This window comes from Cebus imitator, unplaced genomic scaffold (assembly GCF_001604975.1).
Source record: "Cebus imitator isolate Cc_AM_T3 unplaced genomic scaffold, Cebus_imitator-1.0 Scaffold19, whole genome shotgun sequence".
In the NCBI taxonomy this organism is placed as follows: domain Eukaryota; kingdom Metazoa; phylum Chordata; class Mammalia; order Primates; family Cebidae; genus Cebus; species Cebus imitator.
The window spans coordinates 4,599,745-4,621,026 of NW_016107334.1; the positions used below are offsets into that span (position 1 = coordinate 4,599,745).

At 38.6% G+C, this 21,282-nt stretch overlaps 1 protein-coding gene across 14 annotated transcripts in view; it reads left to right on the forward strand.

Moving 5' to 3' along the window:
- Nucleotides 1-21,282, forward strand: part of MCTP2 (multiple C2 and transmembrane domain containing 2) — a 264,268-nt gene that overhangs the window by 13,730 nt on the left and 229,256 nt on the right. For 3 of the 14 annotated variants that reach the window (XM_037734892.1, XM_037734904.1, XM_037734915.1), the window contains one exon: nucleotides 2,310-2,381. The exons of 10 other annotated variants lie outside the window; for them this stretch is intronic. The gene's annotated coding sequence lies outside the window, so the exon portion shown is untranslated. Of the gene's footprint in view, nucleotides 1-140; nucleotides 2,382-21,282 lie in introns of those variants that run through there. One more of the 14 variants, XM_017518206.2, reaches the window with a different exon arrangement.

The following is a 21,282-nucleotide window of genomic DNA, read 5'->3' on the forward strand; positions in this document are numbered from 1 at the left end:
TACAGTAGTGTGATCTCGGCTCACTGCAACCTCTGCCTCCTGGGTTCAAGCGATTCAGCCTCCTCAGTAGCTGGGATTACAGGCATGTGCCACCACACCAGCTAATTTTTGTATTTTTAGTAGAGACGGGGTTTCACCATGTTGGCCAGGCTAGTCTTGAACTCCTGACCTCCTGATCTGTCCACCTCGGCCTCCCAAAGTGCTGGGATTACAGGCGTGACCCACCACGCCTGGCCACCTGCTACCCGTTCTTAGTCCCAACATGCTGGGAAATTCTAACGGTCTCCATGATCCTTTTCAAGACTGAAAAGGATCTCTGCCAATTGAGATCCAAGTGTTAATAGAAAGAGAGGAGAGAGGTCTTGGCTTTAGACTTCTGCTGTCGTGCCGTTTCTAGGATCCTTCAATTTTTGGTTGACAGTGTCTGAGATCACTTATGTGGGCCTCAGTCTGTTGTGGAGTTCAGGGGCTTCTTGATTGTTTTGCAAATGTGTTAAGAGGAGTGGGTCATTCCATTATGAAATGATTGGGAAAAACCAGATGGAATGTCCAAGCAGATAAGAAGATGTGTGTCCTCACCATAGTTTACTCCTTGGCCTCCAGTAAGACTGATGGTCATTACTAATTTAATGCCTGCATAAAAAGCTCCCCTGTATTTTATCATAGAGCAATAAATGTATACTACACAACAGGTTTCCAAAAAAGTTTAACAGTTGCGAGGTTCTTTAAGTTGATGTACTCCACTAGTCTCTAGGCAGGCTTGGATTTCTAGTACCTATTCAGTCATGATGTTAATAAAAGAATCCTCTTCTGAATTCATTCATTTGTTCCTTCCATGAAAACTTAATTGCAATGTGCTAGGCAGTGACGTGGACTAGGCAAATCCCATCTCTTCCCTTCAGGGCACTTACATTATTGCAGGAGGGTGGTATTGAGGAGTAGATTAGGAGACTAAGTAAATAAACTAACAAGTTAATGTTGGGTCCTTAGGGCCATGAAGAAAGTGAGGTGTGACAAGATTATGACATGGAGGTGCTGCTTCACACTAGAAGCTCAGGATTAGAGTTAGAGCTGGCTTAGAACTTGCTAAGGAGGTGATTCCTGATGTGGGACCTGAAAGAGCAGCCAGGTTTTTGATCTGTGCAGAGGTCACTTTATATAACTAGCAGCCTTGAAAAGAAAAAATCCGTCCACCTGCACCCCAAGTGTTTGATGCACTCATTTTCTCCTTATGCTAGGTCTCCAGTGTTATACATTACACAGGCATTACCCTTCCACCAAGTAGGACTGAGCCATCTCGAAATAATGAGCCTCTCCCAGGCGAGGACTTGACGGTGGCTCAGTAGAGTCTACCTTTCTTCACACAAACCAAGTTGGTTGAACTTTGCTCCTAATGAGAGCTAGCTCTGTGTTTACTTTCCAGTTGCATTGGCCAGTCAGGTAAGCCTAGAGCTGTGGCCAGGTTTTCTTTAACTTTCTTTTCATGCTGAAAATATACTCTTTCGCTTGTTGCTTTTAGCTCTCTGTAAATGCCACACTGTCCTGTCAGTCTCAGGCTGTCAAGAGACTCCCTGTTGTGTCAAGACATCTACTGGAAATTAGAGCTTCTTCTACTTTTAGTCTGAATCTTTTCAACACTGGATTCTTAATGCCTTATTCCATGATTTATGAAATTTGAATTGTTTGGTGAACAATGAACCAAAACAGACAGTGAGGCTTTGCAAAGGTGCAAGTGTCTTAAGAACCCTTCCTGCTCGATTTGTGGAAACTTACCCAGTGGTGTAAACCCTGCCACAGTGGCATACACAGGTTCTCTGAGTTTCTTGTTGGTTAACTCAGTATAGAATGGTATGCTTTGGGTCCTTAGAGTCAGAATGAATGGTAATACAGAATTATTGGAAAAACAGACATTTACTAAATTAAATGTTAAACTTAAGCTTACATGCTATTCAAGCCCTTGTGTCGTGCAGATAAATGCCTGTACTGATTGTTCTCCCTCTGGAGCTTCTGTTGTGTGCAGAGATGATAAACATACTCTTTTATTGCAGATAAGTAGGAGTTACAACAACCTATGAATAAACCCATTAAACAGATATCTGTCTTGATTTCCTGTGATATGTCTGTACTATGTGAAGTGGTTTAGTTTATTTTGCAGAGCACTGTGTCATTTAGCATATTCTATAACTACGTGTGGACTTTTCTATACCAGCTGTTGAACAATAACTAATTAGCTGTGCCATATCTTGAGTTACCAAGTCCTCTTGAATTGCTTTAGGAAAAGCTGTGGGATATTTCTATTCCCTCCGTAGGATCTGCGTTTCTGATATTTGTGCTAAGATGGAGATGGCAATACTGGCCCCTTCAGAAAGGGACAAGAAAAGGTAAGTTTCCACGCCCCTTTCCAAAGCCCAAGGCAGATAGTCAAAGTGGGTGACATCACATTTCCGACTGAGTCTCAGAATCTTTTTTTTAATAATAGCTCTTCAAGTAGCTGTCATGAGTTGAGTTGAGCTTGTCACCAGAAATCTGTGGTCCAAAAGATACACACACACACACACACAATCACTGAAAACATTACTTTTATTTTTACATTTATTTATTATACAAACATCATGTCAGTAGTATAAGTTTTTTTAAAAAGCAAATATTATCTGCCTTGGAAAAGCATCCATCAATGGTTTTTTCATCTTTTTTTCCAATTTAGGCCATACTTGTATATCATTTCACAGAGCCATAAACATTGTTTTGGTAGAATTTTATAGTTTTTTTTTTTTTTCCACTTAACATTATACCATAAATCATTTTCCAGGTGACTACATAGCCTTAGAAAATTAATTTTTAATGGTTGCATTAATGAAAATGGGTGGTTCATATTTCTGTTCCTGATGTATTTATGTATCTAAAAATACATCACTTAGTATGCATTCTGTGCTAAATCTCCTAGGCTCATAGAACATTTATAGTTTAGTAACTCAGTTTTCACTTTGTGCAAGCTGTGCAAGACATTCTATTCTTCACCTGTGCTGATGGAGTAATTTAAAATTTCATATTGTGAATGTATTTGGAATTACTATAGAAGCCTATAAACCCTGTATTTTTGTATGAATTTTCTCTAATATACTCTAAATCTAAAAACACATTGAGGAAGAGCACCTGGCTCCTCAAAGAGCTAACACCATGAAATTACCTAGAAAACAAAATTTAGCTAAGTGAATTTATACCTTACTACAGGGACTGAGAGTTATCTAATTTTTTCTATTAGCTGCACAGCAGTCTTTATCTCTGTTATATGAAATGACATGAGCTGTGCAAGGTGAAATCATGCAGAGAACAATTGTAACATTAAAAGAAATGTGGCCTGAAATAATATATTTTGATTTTTATGCCACTTATAGAGTTCAATATGATGGAGCTAGCAAAATTGACAGTGGAGCCCAACAATTTTGGTAGAGAAATTATCTGTTCTGGGAAAAAGCTGTCTTCATTGTGTTATGAAATGTGAATTGGTGTTGAGTATTTAGAGTGAGAGGCAGCGGAAAACATCCTCGTAGTCAAGTTTAAGAAAATGTCTTATCTAAATGAGAAGCAATACATTGATATTTATATGCTGACATAAGAAGCATGACTATGGAAGATGATTAGGTAATAGTGGCCCTTGGATGACTTCGTGACTTCTGTTTGATGGGTGGTATATAAAATGTAGTAATTTCACAGAAATATTTGGGCGGAGAGCATCTCTTGAAAGATCAGGGTGTGAGATGAGGTCAGGCTGCATTCCTGCAGAGCTGCAGTGAACATAATGAGGATAGCACCCTTGGTCACCTGGGATTTTGACCCTGGAAAAGGAACATAACTTTTTACTTCATCAAATTCATCTCCTTAAAATGTATTACTTTCTAGATCTGTACATTCATTCCAACTTGGCTTAAAATTAATTTTGTCATTTTTATGTTTTCTTAATTATCCTAAGTACACATAACCCAACATGCATTTATCTTTTTTTTTTTTTTTTTTTTTTTTTTTTTTTTTTTTTNTTTTTTTGAGACAGAGTTTCACTCTTGTTTCCAGCCTGGAGTGCAATGGCATGATCTCAGCTCACTACAACCTCAGCCTCCTGAGTTCAAGGGATTCTTCTGCCTCAGCCTCCCAAGTAGCTGGGATTACAGGTGCCCACCACCACACCTGGCTAATTTTGTATTTTTAGTAGAGATGGGGTTTCTCCTTGTTGGTCAGGCTGGTCTTGATCCCAGCACTTTGGGAGGCCGAGGTGGGCAGATCACTTGAGGTCGGGAGTTCAAGACCAGCATTTATCATTTTTAAGTATAAAGTTCGGTGATGTTATGTTTATATTGTTGCGCAACTGTCACCTCCATCCATCTCGTGAACTCTTATTTTGTGTAACTCAGACTGTCTATTAAACACTGTCTCCTCATTGTCCCCTCACTCTGCCCCTGACAACCATCATTCTACTTTCTGTCTCTGCGAATTTTCTACTCTAGGTATCACCCGTAAGTGGATTCCTACAGTGTTTGTCCATCTGTGACTGACTTATTTCCCTTAGCACAATGTCCGCAAGGTTCATCCACGTTGTAGCAGTTGTCAGAATTTCCTTCTTTTTAAAGGCTTAATAATATGTTGTGTGTCTTTATCACATTTTGTTCATTTTTAGGCACTTGAATTGCGTCTTCCTTTAGCCTATTGCAAATATGCTGCTAGGAATATCAGTGTGCAATTATTCAAGTCCCGCTTTCATTTCTTTTGGAGATATACCCAGAAGCGGAATGGCTGGATTATGTGATAATTCTACGGTTATTTTCCTGAAGAACTGCTACATCATTTTTCCATAGCAGCTGTACCATTTTACCTTTCCACCAGCAGTGCACTAGGGTTCCAGTCTCTCTAGAGTCTTGCCCACTTGTCATTTTCTCTTTGTTTTTGTTGTTGTTTATAGCCATTCTAGTGAGTTTAAAGAGTGTGTCTCACAATTTCCATGTACATTTCCCTAATAACTAGCGATATTGAGTATAACATTTTTACAGAGTTTACTACAGGTGCGAGACATGACCTTTTGAGTTGTCATTGAAAGAAAATTTCCTGGCAGATCAAAAGATGTGGATTCAAGTCGTGTCTCCATCTCTAATTAGCCATTTGACCTTCAATTCTGTTTAACAAATGTTAATTAGGCCTGTGCTAAGGGCTGATCACTGAACTAGGTGCCACAGAGAGGAAAAAAGTAAACCGCAAATTTTTTATTCATGCCTCTCTGGTTTACAGATTTTTTTTTTTTTTTTTTTTGGTCTCAAAGTAAAAAAGAAGGTATCATAGCTAAAACTTTTCTAATTCTGAAGTTTTTAACATGTCTCCTACAATTATAAGTGTAACTCAGAGTCTCTTCAGACCTAGGTAGGGTTTCCAGCCATCAAAATAAGACATGAAAAGTATAATGTAGAGGGAAACAGGTAATTTAAAAATTTTTGGAGGATCTGTGGTTAATATCTGAACCTTATTTACAATTTCCACTTATTTATAAGTTGATTTAAATATGACCATGTCTGCATTAAAATATTGTTTATTTTATCTTGTCTCTTGTCATACCTTGCTTTTGTGCCTTCCCAGCTTGTTACATTCTGGCTTCTGTGTCTCCGAGGTGTCTCCTGCCCTCTCAGTAACCAAACAAGATGGGCGCACTTCCGCTTCCCTCAGCTAACTTTTGTGCAACATTTGCAATTGTTGCTTACTCCTTGAAACTTCCCCTCTCTCTCGGCTTCCTTCGTCCTGTTCTCTTTTTTTCCCTGGCTCTCCTGTGCTTCCCTGCTTTTCACTTTATACACTTGCTTGAGGAGAGAAGGTTCCTGTCTTCCACGTTGCTACCCGACACTTTGCTCTGAACCCCCACCTTGAATATCCAGTTGGACTATGGTGTGTCTCAACTTTGATAACTTATCAGTCTTCTGACTTACCTTCTGCAAATGGCTGCTGCTCTCCTTTCCCCGTGTTCATTGGTGGTTCCACCATATTACCTCTGGCCTATCCAGAAACCTTAAACACCAGCTACTGCCTCCTCCCTACTCCTCCCTGACACCTATAATCAGCAAATCACAAAATTCAGCTTCTCAGTCCCTTCACTGTCATTCCAGTTACAATTTTTGTGGTCTAGGCCTTTATCACACTGGATTAATGCATCAAATATGTACTATATTATTATCTCATTCTTAACACCTCCGAGATCACAGTACACTATTGGAACTGCTTTGCTATCTGCCTCTCCTACTAGAGTCTGAGTTCCTCAAGAGAATAAATGGGGTATGTATTTTATTCCTTGAGCTAATGCCTAGGGGACCAAAGGATACTGTAATAATCTCTCTCTTTTTTTTTAATGCACAAAACATAAGTTCCACATCTTTGTGTGTGATAGACCTAATTCTATTGCGGTATCACACAAGTGTAACCATTAAACTCCAGAGACTGAAACATAGTTTTCTCATCAGCTTAAAAAAAAAAATCTAGTGGTAGTATAGCTCCATGGTGGGTTGAAACAAACATCTGCTTTTTACATGGTCCTTGATGCTCCAGAGCACACTGTTTACTTTCGCCTTCAATGACTGATTTCAAAGGGTCTAAATCAGGGTCACACATATGTGTACAACGAGGATGCGATCGTCGTGGGTGACATGTTAGAAAGCTGTGAATACCTCAATATTTGATTGGCAATAGCAAATGTTTTCTTCACAGCGTTTGAATGTTCTTGTAGTTACTTCCTAATTGCTTCTGTTTATTATCACTACTTATTTCATAGCATATTTGAATTCCATCACTTTCTCATCAGCCTTTGTAATTTTCTTTACTGTTTCCCATTGTGATGCATTAATAATTATTATATGCTCTCTTCAGGTTTTTAAGTTCTTATTTTAGAATCATAACCACTTTGCCCAGAGTAGAGATTTGGTGATCCCAGTTAGATAGGGATTGCAATCTAGCCTAATGTATAACCACAGGTGTTGTGGTCAGAGGTAACCTGGTTCGAATCCTGGCACTGATACTTACTGGCTGACAAGTTGCTTCATGTTTATAATCCTTGATTTCTTCTTACATAGGATTGGTATTTTTACTCAGTTCTGTTAACATTTGTGAGGACTTAGAAAACTCGGACAAAAAGACAGTGCCTGCACATAGTCACCGCCAAACAATGCTCCAATATTTATCATCCCTAAATTATCCACCTCATTTGGAAATGTCACAGATGAGTCCACTGGTTTGATTGTTTTGCAGCAATTATTTCATATGTAGATGAAATTGAGATCAGTGCAACTCAGCCATCTAACAGTGAGGAAGACACACATTTTGTATTCTGATAAATACTGAATTGTAGACATACTTGTGAATGAATGAGTGAATTTAAACTTTATACTTGTCCTTATGAGAATAAGCATTAGTTTGTCATTGATCACAACCTTAAATGATTGATGAGCACTTAGAAACACTAATGACTTCACAAAAGAGAATTTCTGTCAGTTTGCTTAGAATTTAAACAATGTTATTGTATTATTCCCCTAAAGCTCGAAGTTTTCAGATGTGTTTCTTTTTACCTGGCATTTTAATAAAAGATGTGTTATGCTTCGGAAAGATCAATGAATGTGACACAGGGCTTGGCGAAACTGGGATTTATGGAGACACAATTTTTTAGAAGTCTTCTGTTGGAAGATCAGAGCTGTTCTTCCTTTTCCTAAAGACAAGGTTTAGGATATAATGTCAATTAATATTTTTGAGAAATAATCCTTAACATTTTGATTATATTACTATACCCCAATTTTTCATGAGATGACTCATCTAATTGGGGCATAAAAGATTTCAAATACATCCTTAGGGAAGACAGCTAAGTTTCCAACTTGATCTAACAGGTGTTTTGGAGACCTAATATAGAAAGAATTTAGATCAAATATAGAAGGAATATAATCTACGTTGGAAGATCTTTTTAGTTTCATAGTATTAGTATCAAATCCAGAGAAAGGGTTTTATTCTGTGTAAATGAGATCGATGGTATTAGCAACCATTTAGTTGTAGATGGCAAGATAGTTACTTTTTTAGCAGTTTTAATTTTGTCACAGCACTATGACTATCTGACATAATAAGTATTTTAATAATTAATTTTATTCATACTTGTCTTTCTTGAGTAATGATAAATCCTATTTACACAAAGACCTCTAAAAACATGCCTGTGGGCCAAGGAAGGGACATTGTATCTTGTGAAGACTCCTGGGATATTTGGTAGCAGAGAGTGGAGGAGGTCTCTGGGCTTATGCTGCCTGGTGTTAAGGATGGACCAGGGAAAGCCATGGTCAGCTCTGTACTAGGTATTCTTCTGAAGTCAAGGCAGTTTCACAATTGGGAACCCTAGTGACCGTGACCTTTGTTTGGGAAGCCGGGGGAATGAAGCAGAGCTAGGGAAGTTGGTAGGAATGAAAAAAAATCACTCAACAGTAGGGAGTTATCACATTGTTTGGCAACTATGGAATGCCCTTAGGAAAACATCTTTTTGTTGACTTTACAGTTATACTTTTTCTGTTAATGCAGCACAATCTGATTTTTAGTGGGGATGACTTTTATTTACTCAGATGTCCCATAAAAACTTTTTGTCTTTTTCTCACAGCCACATTTTAGTGCTCAGAAGAATTTTCTTGAGCTCTGTAGGTTGAAAATCCCAAATGCAAAAACCTGAAATACAAAATCTTGCAAAATCTAAAAACTTTTGAGTGCCGACATAATGACACAGGTAGAAACTTCCACACCTGCGCCGGTGTGATGAGTCATAGTCAAAATGGAGCCAAAACTTTGTTTCATGTAAAAAATTATTGAAATAATGCATAAAATTACCTTTAGGCAATGTATATAAGATGTGTATGAAACATAAATTTAGTGTTTAGACTTGGGTTTTATCTCCAAGGTGTCTCATTATGTATATACAAATATTCCCAAATCTATGAAAATCTAAAATCAGAAACACTCTTGTCCCAAGCATTTTGAATAAGGGATACTCAACCTGTAGTAGAAATAAAATATACCACCCCCCTCCCCATGCCTGTTTAATGAATAACAACTTTTATTGATGACATATTAAACTTAAGCTGTTCTGCTACAAAATATGGGACTCCTTTCAGGTAGGAAGTCCCAGTACATAGTTGCAAAACTTTGCATGATGTTGTTAAAATTGAGAGGCTGTTGTGATGTCACTGGTGAATATCAGAAAGACAGACCATCACAGGGATTGGTGTCTTTTCTGTGAGCATGAGACTCAGAGAAGTAAGGGACCTTTCTGAAAAGAAGCTCAACTTTCCCATCTTCTGCTTTCCTGAATGGACCCAATAGGCAGTGGCTAATATGAGATGTGGTATATAGTTTTGTATTTCCAGCAGTGCTGAAATCTGAATAACCAGAAAGGTAAAAATGAAGAAACAAGTCGTAAATCAAAGAACCTTTGATACTTTTCTTTCCACTCGTCTTCTTCCTTGGACTCTTGCCCTACATGGAACATATTCCACACAGCAGCCACTGCGATCCTTTAAAACTCCATGACAAGTCAGATCAATCCTCTGACCAACCTTCACCTCCCCTCCTGGCCCTGACTTGCCAATTCACTTGAAATAAAATCCGAAGTCTTTGCTGGCCCTCATCCCTTCTCTGAGGCCACTTGATTCTGTCACTGATGGAGCAGACAGATCTGGCTATATTGACCTCTTTGCTGTTAGAAGAAAGGAACATGTTCTGGCTTTGGGGCTTTGCATGGATCCATTCCTATTTCTGGACTCCTCTTTCCCAAATAGTGTTTCTCATTCTTGTCACTTAGGTCTCTGCTCTCATGCTCTCATCATCTATAGAATGGCTTCATCTCCCTCTCCAAGCATATATATATCCACATGGGTACACTAGCTTTCCAAAGGCAGGGCCCTTGTCTGATTTGACTACTGAGTTGATGGATGTGTAAGAAGCCAAGTCAGGCTTTGAAAGCAGATTCCTAGCATCCATTGAAAGGAGGAACTTTGAGGGTAGATGCTGCATCAGACAAAATTCAACCTTATCTCCCATATACATTTTGCATCTAGTAACAATGGTGTATGTTCAGTACAATGCCATGGTAGCATTACAAAGAAAAGTTGTTTGGGCTTTTTTGGAAATATCACAGCTTAAAAATATTTGTTGTCATTTTCTTTTTTTTTTTTCTTTTTTTTTTTAAAGACAGAGTCACACTCTGCCTCCCAGACTGGAGTAATAGTGGTGTGATCTCAGGGCTTATTGCAACCTCTTCCTCCCAGGTTCAAGCAATTCTCTTGTCTCAGCCTCCTGAGTAACTGGGACTAGAAGGATCTGCCACCATGCCCAACTATTTTTTTTTTTTTTTTAGTAGAGACTAGGTTTTACCATGTTGGCTAGGCTGGTCTCAAACCCCTGACCTCAAGTGACCTTCCCACCTCATCCTACCAAACTGCTGGGATTATAGGCATGAGCCACTGTGCCTGGCCACTTATTGAACTTTCATGTGCTCAAACCCTATGAGGGTTTCTAATTCCTGTGTATTATTTATGATGTCACAACTAAATGAATGCTTCAGTTATCCAGATTTCTCTAAGCCCAGGTTATGGTAAATCGATGTATTTCTATATTATGAGTTTGAGTTATTTTTCTAATTATGAGTGACTTCTCTCTTAAAGGATATGCAAATCTTTTTACCCTGCCTCTGCCTCATCACCTGGGTCCAAAAAAAGGCATCTGTGTCTACTTTTGAAAATGCAAACTATTTGAATGTGCCAGAGGAAGTAAAAAGGATGTAGTGCATGCATGATGTAGTTTATAAATGTAAGAGTGAACCTGAGGCAGATGAGGTCCTTTATTGAAATTAATAGGTACTGAATTTTCCCAAGAGAAACACCATTTAGTACAGGTAACGGTGGTATTTACCGAAAACCCGGGGTAAATCACACTTGCCTTAAAAAGCCCAAAACCAAAAAACCAAAAAATACCTTGCCTATTTAAGCTTGTCTGGTTTACATTATGTTCATTACCTGATTCTTCTTTCTAAAAGGAGAGATACAGTTCTGAAAACAGTTATTGCCTAAAGGGGAAAAACAAATTCTTTTCCTGGTATTGCAGTTTTGTTATTTGTTTTCCAACAGATTAAAGGATTTAATTATTCAGGTGCTCTAGAAATGTTCTCTGCATATTCTTTTGATCATACAGCCTATCAGCAGGTACTTTTTGAGCAGACACACGCAATATATAAGTTTACATATTTACTTATAAATTATGTACATATGCTATGGTACTGATAATACATATATTATTCAGCATACACAAAAATAGAAATTAAAAGAACACGTTAAGTCAGTGTGAATGGAAGTTCCGATATTTTCTTGCTACATTTTGTGGCTATGCTGGACTCTCCCTGAGGAATGCTCAGTCCATTCTGAGCATTGGGTGGAGTGGGGGCGGGGGGTCCCCCGCCCCCACTCCACCCAGCCTAGTTCAGGTCATGGGATTGCAAGACCTGAATAAAATCACACCATTAAAAGGTACTCAAACTCTGCCGAGGGAGGCCAAGAGAAGAAAAATTTGCCAAAGGTCCTGAGTAAAGCTCTTTGAACTCTAAATTCTTCATCTTTAGAGAGAACATGTTAAAGTGCACAGCATGGGGCCTAGGGCAGAGTGGTGATCAGGAAGGGGAAGTTGATGTTCTCCTCCTATTTCTGCTGCTGTTCTGTTACTGCAGCTGTTAACTGCTAGTTCATAAATCTTTTATTTAAAAATTCACAATTCAGAAACTTTTGAAAATGGAAAGGATTTTGTAAGAATCCTTACCAGAGTTCAGTAGTGCAATCTTATTTGGACTCTTTCATAACACTTTATGGTCTATATAGTATATATATCCCATTAAATTTTAAATGTGATATGTTTGATGATGAGGAACTGTCCCAAACCATTTAGGGCATTGTGTAATATATGATACACTCTCTAAGTTCTTAAATTTCTGAATTCCGAAAACAAACCTGGCCCAAGGTTGGTTTGACCTCATTGATGATTATTTCTATGTTGAAGCTTGTTGCCCTTTTGTTTGGGTTGTTGCTTTAAGATCATTTTGTAAAGGATACTGCTTTTTGATGGGCAGGATTATTTGTAAAGGCTTCCTCAAGTTTCTACTGTAGGGAAGAATGCTCCTGTCCTGATTTACTCATTTGTAAAATGTTGTTATTGTTTGGATAGGAATAGCAGATGGCTTAGTCTCACCCTCGTGCACAAGACACCTTCTGTATCACCATGTAATTGCTCTTTCCAGGTCATACATTGGGTGAGGGACCTTCTGATCTCTGCTGTGTTCTTAACCTCCTTCAACCACGTTCTCTTCCCCTTTGGCTGTTCACCAGTGAGGTCATTTGCTTTATATCTGGACTATATGAAAAGACTCCACCTCTACCTCTCATACTGTATTCTCCATCTGTGAATTCAGTTCCTTGCTCCTCATTTCTGTTTGCTCAACCCAAGGGGACCTTAAGTGTCCTTCCTAGGGATTCTGGTCACTGAAACTTCTCCTGTTCCTTAGGGGCACTAAGTCTATGCCAAAGTTCCTCCCCGACTCCAGATCCAGTGGGGCTTTCTGTGGTGTATTCAACCCCAGAGGCTCTGCCATCTCTTTGTCATTTCTTTCCAGACTGCAGTCTGCTCAGCTGCGGCATCATCTTATGATTGGATGGAGCCACCCTCATTGCTAGGCTGGCATTCTTTCTAGAGTGGCAGTGTCAACTCTCCTTCTCCTCTGCCCTGTCATTTTTTCTCATGGTGAGCCACAGAATGACTGGGGATACAGGTTGTAGGCAGATAGTAAATGGGGCTTTCAATGTCATATTAAGGACTTTGAGCTTTTACAGAGTTTATCTGCAGGAACCATTAAAGGCGGTTCCATCTTTACTTTGTTTATTTTATTTTTATTTTTTAAACAAGAAAAAGAATTTAATAATGACTAACATTATAGATAAGTTATTTGCAAGCAGAAGTTGATTATGATATAGTTTTCAAACCCTTTGCAAAATCCAGTGGCATTTTGTTTACACAGATTTTCCTGAGGCACTTTCTGAACAAACGCACACAAGTATGCACCTCCTGTCCCCCAACTTTCTATATCACCTTTTGGACCTGGCAAAGTTCTCTTTTTTTTTCCCACTCTCCATCTCTACTTTGAAAAGACCATTGCTCTGGTGGTATAAATGAGATTGTAGAGGAGAGACGTGAGAAAAGGGGAGTAGAGGCTCAGAGTAAACTCTCAGATGTCCTTTATTTCATTGCAGTTTCAAAAGGTTAATTTGACTACAGTAAGCCAAAAATAAAATTCCAAGTCCCCTCCTACCCAGCCATCTGAATGGACCCTTCTTCTCCGTCAGTGACATTCCTATTTTAACCTGAAAAAAGAAGTTCAGGCCATGATGGGAGGGGAGAGCCAGACATGGCTCATTATGCCCTCCTCCCTTTTGGAATTACTGATAGAACAGATTCTTTAGGCTTGGTAAGAAACATTTACAACCTGTTCTCAGTGAAGCCTGCTACAGTCTATTGTCTATGCATCCTGTTAGCTGGAAGCTTCATAAGCATGATAAAACCTTGGTCTCCACAACCTTTTATCATGACCCTCTTTTATCATGACCTCCTTTCCATTGATAACTCTTTCAACCAATTGCCAATCAGAAAACTTTTAAATCAACCTATGACCTGGAAGCGCCTCTGCCTCCCCAACCATGACCCCTAGTTCAAGTTGTCCCACCTTTCTGGACCAAACCAATGTACATCTTTCATGTATTGATTGTTGTGTCTCATGTCTACCTAAAATGTATAAAACCAAGTTGTACCCCCAACCTCCTTGGGCACGTGTTGTCAGGACCTTCTGAGGCTGTGTCACTGGCTTATCTTTAATCTTGGCAAAATACACTTTCTAAATTGATTGAGACCTGTCTCAGGTACTTTTTGGGTTCACACTACCACTTGATTGGTAAAACACTTGGAGTGAAAAGCACACGGGTTCTCTGTTAGGCAGCTGTGAGTCTCAATGACAACTCTACCATCAAAAATCAGCCGGTGGTCAGGCAGGCTATAATGTGTAAAGTAGGGGCTTTTATGCCTATTTATAATTCTTGGAGGATGCTTCTGAGTATTAGATAAATTATGTCTGTAACATGTAACTCAGTACCAGGAATGTAGTACATACTCAGTAAAGGTTGCTGTTTATTTTTCCCCACACCATGAGATATTTGCATTGAGGTCTGAACTTTGAAATCCAGGCATATGAAGTTGATGTTTTTGTATTCCAGATGGTGTCACTTTTAATTGGCACAGATAGTTTTTATTAGATCATGTTAATAAAAGAAATAGTTTTTTCTAACTGTGTATTAAGCTATCAGAACCCCTGCTTGGCTGATATTTATGCGGATTCTGAATGAATTCATGGCATAGTTTAAAACTAGTGATGAACTCAAGTGTTTCTCACTATATGTTGGTTTGAATATCTCACTTAAAACTATGTGATGTTGCATTACTTTGTTGAATAGGAAACTATATTTCAGGACTTTTGAAAACCATTAATTTCTTTATGTGTCAATCTAATTAGGCAAATATTTAAGTACTTTTGGAAAACTAATGTTTTACTTTCTTCCCTTCTAATTATCATCTTTACATATTTTATTACAGCAATATAATCTGTATTTTATTCAGGATAACTTAGCTATGAATAATTAAAAATAAATTTAAATAGCTTTTAGTTGGTCACTTAAACTATTTTATTAAGTACCAATAAATGAAACTTTATAATAGTCTTAGTGCACAGTTATTATTAAATGCAACATTTCATGATAGCTTTTAGTATGTATAATGTTTGCTAACTAGGCTTCATTTGAAAAGTGTTTAAAGATTGCAGTTTTAATTTGTGGTGTGTATGTTTTTCATAGTCCATCTTTTAGCAATTTATAAAGTGAACTATTTCTTTTGCAAGATGACTAAGACATTGCTTAAACTATATTGGCCTAGGTTTATTTTTCAAAATCATCATTTGTAAACTCACTTTTAATTTTAATTGTTAAAGCAAATATAACAGTGATTGCAAGATATATGAAAGTCATAGCTATGATGTCTATATTTTCAATTTATACATTTAAAATATCTTGCTTCTCAAAGCATATTTTAGAAGGTATGTGTTACATTAGTGGTAAAATAAATAGGGAGTTGGGCATATAACTCTCTGTGGAAAAACCTCGATTTCTTTCTTTTCTTTTTTTTTTTTTTTTTTGGTAGGTGTGGCTGGGAAGACAGTCTTGTTCTGTCACCCAGGCTGGAGTGCAATGGAGTGATCTTGGCTCACTGCAGCCTTCGCCTCCCGGGTTCACGTAATTCTTATGCTTCAGGCTCCTGAGTAGTTGGGATTACAGGTACCTACCACCATGCCTGTCTAATTTTTGTCTTTTTAGTAGAGACAGGGTTTTGCCATGTTGGCCTCGAACTCCTGGCCTCTCATGATCCACCCATCTCGGCTTCCCAAAGTTCTGGGATTACAGGCATAAGACACTCCGTCTGGCCTTATTTCTTCTTTATAGTAGAACGTACACTGCAGGAATCATTAAAGATGATTCCATCTCTACTTTGAAAAGACCACTGCTCTGGTGGTTTAAATGAGAGATTGTAGAAGAGAGAGGTTAGAGAAGGGGAGTCAGACTCATGACCTCATAGTAGAAAATAGACTCATGACTTTGTGTCCGTAAGCCTGTTCATTAAGCAGAGAAGGATGCATTGTGCACTTTGGTTTTCAGCTGAATAGTGAATAGGCCTTGTATCTACTGAGAGACACATACAGCTGAGTCTCATTGTTCATGGGAGTTATGTTCTATAAAGTCAAAACAAACACTGGCATAGCAAACACTGGACTATTGTTCGTAGGCTAAGTACGAAGTTAGGTTCCTTTCAGCCTCTGGTCACAATATTTTTGCCACCCTGTTAATAGATAATCTTATTGTATATGTGTTTGTGTTTAAGGACATGTCGTTTAATATATATTGTTGACTCATTAACTCTGAACTGATAGCAAACAACATTATGATTTATGCCTGAATGAAGCTTATCTAAAACATGTATCTTCTCCGTAAGACACACCACAGCCTTCTGTACTTAGGAACACTAGACAACACTACAGCTTTATGTTCAGGAACCATTTTAAACGGTGAAGTCACCAACCAAAAGCATAAAGATATGAAAAACGCAGCATTAAATAGACAACCTCCTCTGGGAATATGCATATAGAGTGATTCACATTTTTTTTTTTTTTTTTTTTTTTGCACATGTCTGTCAATGACCACAAAAGTGCTATGGGTTTATAAAGAAACTTTAGCAGGTATACCAGTTTGCAAATGGGAATCATCTGTAGTTGGAGTAGAGTTCATTTTTAAGGCTTTGAAATTGTCAGTTTAACAGCGAAACCATTTCTTCCCAAGAGCTTAGTCTGGTAGGTATGAGTAGATTCAAATTCTCCTTCTACCTGGAATGTCTAGTTTCTGTCTCTGGCACTCCTTCTTGGTGCTGACACATGAAACCTCTTAGATGCCCATCACTTCTTCTGGGTCACGGTCCCTAATTGCACTTGAACAACTAATTCACCTTTGCCTCCTCCCTAGGATCCTGGTTAGTTTACACATGTTGCCCTATGCCGGAAATGGGAGGTGTTAAAGTGTGGTGATGAAGAAAGTGGGCTCTAGATTCAGATGGATTAACTCCTGCTCTATCACTTATTATTATTATTATTATTATTATTTTTTACACGGAGTCTAGCTCTGGTGCCCAGGCTAGAGTACAATGGCACAGTCTCAGCTCACTGCAACCTGTGCCTCGAGTTTCAAGTGAGTCTCCTGTCTCAGCCTCCCAAGTAGCTGGGACTACAGGTGCATACCACCATGCCCAACTAATTTTTGTATTTTTAGTAGAGATGAAGTTTCGCCATTTTGGTGAGGCTGGTCTCGAACTCTTGACCTCAGGTGATCCGCCCACCCCCAAAGTGCTGAGATTACAGGCGTGAGCCACTGTGCCTGGCCTGTCATTTACTATGTTTGTGCCTTTGGGCAGGCAGGCATTGTTTTTCCATCTGTAAAATGGGTGTAATAGTATTGCCTACTTGTAATGTCAGTAATTGATAAGAGAATATATATTTAAAGTATTTAATATATAGGTTGACACATAAGCCCTCATATGTAAACTGTTAATTCACTTAGTTACTCATATGTAGCTTTTTTTAAAGCCATCTTAAGAATTTGATTATGTACCACCAACAAAAACAAAATAAGGTGAAGAATTAGAGTAAAAGATACTCATGTATGAAAAGATAAAGCTGAGTTAACATTAGAACAAACTAGGAGGTTTAAAAGATATAAACTCTCAATTTGGTCCTGAGTTCTGACCAGTCCCGTTAAGGAAAGCCTGATTCTCACTATCTTTTAAATGAAAGATTTTTTTCCCCCTCGGGACTCACACAGCTATCTCTGGAACTGAATAATTATCTTTTACTCTTTTTTTTTTTTTTCTTTTTTTTTGGGACGGAGTTTCGCTCTTGTTTCCCAGGCTAGAGTGCAATGGCGCGATCTCGGCTCACCACAACCTCCGCCTCCTGGGTTCAGGCAATTCTCCTGCCTCAGCCTCCTGAGTAGCTGGGATTACAGGCACGCGCCACCATGCCCAGCTAATTTTTTGTATTTTTTAGTAGAGATGGGGGTTTCACCGTGTTGACCAGGATGGTCTCGATCTCTTGGCCTTGTGATCCACCCACCTCGGCCTCCCAAAGTGCTGGGATTACAGGCTTGAGCCACTGCGCCCAGCCTATCTTTTACTCTTTATAGGGCACCTTGATGTGCGTATGCCTGTTGTGCTGATTTGTAATATGTTTGTATATACACGTGTCTCTCATTACACTTAGAATCTTGGAGATTTGGCATCATTTCACTTAACTTCCATCTCCAGGCCCACCTGTGAGACACTAACTCTGCCAAGGACTCCGGCTTTTGATGATGGGATTGCCAGTACACCTGACTCCATAAGAACTCTGTGTTTGCCCATCCTCTGATTTTATCATGGGTCACTTACACATAACTCTAAGTGCAGAAAAAGGCATTAGGTGTTACATGAAAATGGGAAAGGCAGACAGAGGCAGATGAAGGGATTGAGTCCAGTGTACTTTGTCCTAAGGGGCCATGTGGACTTGGACATTGTGGCTGGGACCTTAAACTCATCATCTCTAAGCTTTTGGTTCATGGCACTCTATTATTAATATTTTAAAGTATTTACTCCAGGTGTATACACTTATTTATCTGTAGATTGTACATACATAGTTTAGAGCTTATATAAGATATATACTACACTTGCATTGAGATATTAAATAGCTTATATAAGATACATACTGCTGTTTGTGTTGAGATATTAAATAGCTTATATAAGATATATACTACTGTTTACATTGAGATATTAAAAAAGGAAGGATGTCCTAAAAGTAGATCATAGGGATATTGTGTAACTCAATAACTTTATTAAATATTCACTTGTACACCTAAAATGGGTAAATTGTATATTATATAAATTATCTTAAGACTTTAAAAAGGAAGAATAAAATGAGGGTGAAATTAGTAGTCTATAAACATTTTAAAACTTATTATAAAGTATAGGAAGGCTTTTGATCTCACCCAATTTATTAATAATTAAATACTCATTTTTTAGCAAAAGCAGTGTAATTAAACATGTCATTAACATTTTTAATCATTTTATTTCAGAAAGCTCACACTGGGAGTGTAATTACCACAATTTCAGTATTATTGTCTGTGATTCATTATTACTATTGCCTTCAGTCCATATTGCTTTGCAAGATTCTTTTTTAGTAAGAGAAGATCACATCTTTAAATCTCTGTAGCTAGCTGTGCTGGACACGTACATGCACGTACACGCACACACCGTAGTCTCTCAATGCGTGCATGCTGGATGATCCTGAGAGTGCGTGGCCTGGAATCTGTATTGCTGCACTGTGAACATGACATTCTGGCATCAGAGCAGCTCCAAATGGCTTGTGAGTGCCTGATCTATGGGTTATGTGTGGGGACCACAATCTCTTCCATTTCCTGGTGCTACATTATTCATTAGCACATTTTACTATGTGAATTGCATGCAAATTTTTTTTTACTTGTTTTTATTTTTATTATTATGATTCTTTGTCTGTCTCCTCCCCCAAGATGTATGCTTCAGAAGGTCAGGAACTCAGTCTGTTTGGTTCACTGTTGCATTCTCAGCACTTTGACTGGTTCTTGGCACAAATTCTTGGCTCAATAAATATCGCCAAATAAGGAAATCAATTTGTGTCTTAAATTTTAATAACAAAATGTTTTCCTCAATTTTAAAATGAAAATAAATACACTCTGAAGTTATGATATTTTCTTTATTTCTATTATGTTTTTGAGATGGAGCCTTGCTCTGTTGCCCAGGTGGGAGTGCGGTTGCGTGATCTTGGTTCACTGCAACCTCTGACCCCCAGGTTTAAGCGATTCTTCTGCCTCAGCCTCCTGAGTAGCTGGAATTATAGGTGAGCACCACCACACCTGGCTAATTTTTATAGTTTTAGTAGAGACGGGGTTTCACCATGTTGGTCAGCCTGGTCTCGAACTTCTGACCTCATGATCCACCCGCCTTGGCCTCCCAAAGTGCTGGGATTACAGGCATGAACCATTGTGCCCAGTGGAGTTCTGATATTTTCTTCCTGCCCACACTGAGGTACTTACCCTCAGTTTTGGAGACCATTGTGGTTGGGCGAGAGTTGAACAGCAGAGAAGGAAATGAAGGGGTCAGAGGCAAGGCACAGAGCCCATAGAGAATGCCTTTCATTGAAAGGCCAGACTCACTCTCCAGGCTTTTGACATTTGGGTCAGACCCACCTTATCTGTCTTGCCTTATAAAAGAAAAGCAATGAAAAGTTTAGTTGGAAAATGAAGCAGATAAATGTAAAACTTCATTCAGAACAATGTAAAACATTTTTGCAATATTGTGCAACAGGGCTGCTGGTGATGTTTGAGGGACTTGGAAGACATGTAAGCATGGCACCGTGACATGTGACTTGTTCACATTGACAGGGCTGGCGAAGACAGGCAGTGCTCAGGGGAATTCCACCTTTTCAGTTTGTTTTGAAGTACTGCTTTGTAATGTGACTGAAATCCAGTTGATTCAGTTTTTGTGTTTGCTTTTTGAATAATGTACATACAGTAAAATTTATCCTTCTTAGGTATATGGTTGTCCGAGTTTGAGAGATACATGCAGCCTTATCACCACTGCTGCAATCATGATGTAGGTGGTTTCCATCACCTCCTCAAAAGCTTCCCTGTCCGCATTTGCAGTCCATTCCCTCTCTTTCCCTTAGCAACCACTGGTCTTATTTCTATCCGTATAGTTTTCCCTTTTCCAGAATGTCATAAAAATGGTATCATACAGCATATTAGCGTTCTATGTACGAATTCTTTTATTTAGATGAATTTACAAACATTATGGTGTGTTGTTTTGTGTATTAGAAGTACCCTCCCTTCCTTCCCTCCTTCCCTCCCTTTCCTCCCCTCCCTTCCTTCCCCTCCCTTCTTCTTTTGACAGAGTTTTGCTCTTCTTGCCCAGGCTGGAGTGCAATGGCCTGATCTAGGCTCACTGCAATCTCTGCCTCCTGAGTTCAAGCGATTCTCTTGCCTGAGCCTCCTGAGTAAGTGAAATTACAGGCATGTACCACCATGCCCAGCTAATTTTTGTAGTTTTAGTAGAGATGGGAATTTATCTATGTTGGTCAGGCTGGTCTCGAACTTACGACCTCAGGTGATCTGCTTGCCTCAGCCTCCCAAATTGCTGGGATTGCAGGCATGAGCTACTGTGCCCAGCCAGTACATTTGCTTTTATTGCTGAGTAGTAGTCCATTGTATGGACGCATGATATTTTAAAAAATCTATTCATGAGTTAATGGAAAGATGGATTTTTAAAAGTTTTTGACAACTTTGAATAGTTTCTGTAAATGTTCATGTACAAGTCTTTGTATGGAGATCTGTTATAATTTCTCTTAAATTCCTGTGAGATTGTTGGATTATATAAGAAACTGTCACATTTAATTAAACAAAAAAATTATACTTTAAGAAACTTTCAAGCTGTTTTCCACAGTGTCTGTGCCAGTATGCGTTCTTCAGATCAACGTATGAGAATTCTACTTTGTTCTCA